We start from the raw sequence: 2072 nt of genomic DNA on the forward strand, positions 1-2072 counted from the left end.
ACACACACGTATATATAGCAAAAGAGTAAGGAGGGTTCCTGAGACGTGACCCCCCAGGAGAGTGTTTGAGTAGTAACGAGAGTCCAGCAGCTAAGGGAGAGTACAGCATTGTTCTAGGCCCAAATGGAAAATATATTCTTTAAAACTTTGAAACAAAACTTCAATAGTTATTTTTATACATACACAGAAATACATGATATTTCATTGTTGTTATACTGTAGAAATATTATAAATAAGAAAGTGAAATATTTTTCTTCTGTATGTACGGATTTTATGGCCAAAAGGCAAAAGATAATGAAGTTATATTTTAATGAGATTTATAAGGACAATAAATTTGGGATGTACCACAATCTAATTACCTGTAGTCAGTCAAAATTTTTAATAAATGCTTTTTTGAAATGTATAGTATTTCGTATATTGTATATTGAACAGTCTTATTTATTAGTAAAAGGACAAAATTTAGTATAGTACACCATATTAAAATGCAAGTGAATCATTTCATTCAAATTTTTATATTGCATTTTAAAAATCTGTTTTCAACAAATAACAGCTTAGGGTTACTGAATTGATTTAGAATCAAAAATTAAATTATCTCGCTGGTCTGATGCATGTGCAAAATAAAATTTCTTTTCATTTACAGAATTCAGCTTATGTGTAAAGATTTTTTCTTTATAAACCACTTCTTTTTATGTGGAATAGGAAAAGAAAAAATATTTAATTGGATGGCCATTTATCTTGAGATTTCTAAATATGTTCCAGATGTCCACAAAGATTAAAATACTACAAACAAATTATGTTTTATTTGTCTGTTGTGGATTCGGAAAAAAATTTAAGAGGACATAACATAGACAGTAAATGGTAATTTAATTAACTCCATGGAAATGTACATGCTCATGCAATATCTTTAATATTTATAAGGTAGAAGACATTGAATAATAAAAGTCAGAGATTGTTAGACTTAGGAGCTAAACACAGTAATATCTTCTATTCATCCCTCTCCTTCTGATGGTAAGAAAACTATGGCCCAGAGAATTAGGTGACTTTCCCACAGCTATACAACTATTTGGGGAAAATTAAATGATTCATTGGAGAATTTGTGACAGAAAAACATTTATTTTGTTAATATATTTTTATTCTGTAAAAAAAATCATACTTTAAAAATATATATTTTTTTCCTGCTATGCACAACAAAATCTCATTCTCCTTGGAAGACTATACAGAAAGAAGTAAACAAAAACAATAAGTTTTAGTTATTTGAACTAAATAATGTTTAGATTGGGATTTAATGGAAAATATTTTCATGTATTTAGCAAAACTCAAATATTCTTTTGAGACGGAGGGTAGTAGTAGAACAAGTAAAAGTTTCAGTTTCCAGTGACTCTGTATTTGAAACCAGCCCAGTACTTTAATTTTGTCAGACTCAATCTTCTCATTTGTAAAATAAAGACAATATTACTACATGGGATTGTTGTAAGTATTAAGTTTATGTAAAATATGGAGAACTGTGGCATCTAAAGTTTATTCAATATATTCTATTCTATTCACAAAAATATCAAAAAACTGAGGTTGATATAAAAAACCATTCTGTACCTACATAACTGCTCCTTTTTCACAATGAAATTGGAGAATTTCAAAGACATCTTGAACTCTGTAAAAGTTAATTTCTTCATAGTTATGTGGTAGTACTTTTTTATTCTATATTATCCTGGCCTCCGACCATGTCCTTCTCACTTTTTGTCTTATTATCAAATACACATTAAATATTTACTTAGTACAAACAAATAAGAAAACAATACAGTGTTGTGTTATAAGAACAGTATCTGAAGCACAGGCAGATGATGGTATGTAAGTCTGCGGCACACACACTTACGCCAAAATAGCAAAGAAGGCTTCCTGAGAAGTGATCCCTCAAGAGAGTGAGGGTGCGGGAATGAGCATCCAGCAGCCGAGGGAGAGCTTCCTAGGAAGGATACAGTCTTGTCCTAGGCATAAAAAGAAGATGAAACATAGCAGGTTTAGAGAGCAACTAACTTGCTATAGCTAAATTGGAAGATGTTTGTGCAAGAAATGGG

This window comes from Pteropus vampyrus, unplaced genomic scaffold (genome assembly GCF_000151845.1).
Source record: "Pteropus vampyrus isolate Shadow unplaced genomic scaffold, Pvam_2.0 Scaffold5, whole genome shotgun sequence".
Lineage (NCBI taxonomy): Eukaryota > Metazoa > Chordata > Mammalia > Chiroptera > Pteropodidae > Pteropus > Pteropus vampyrus.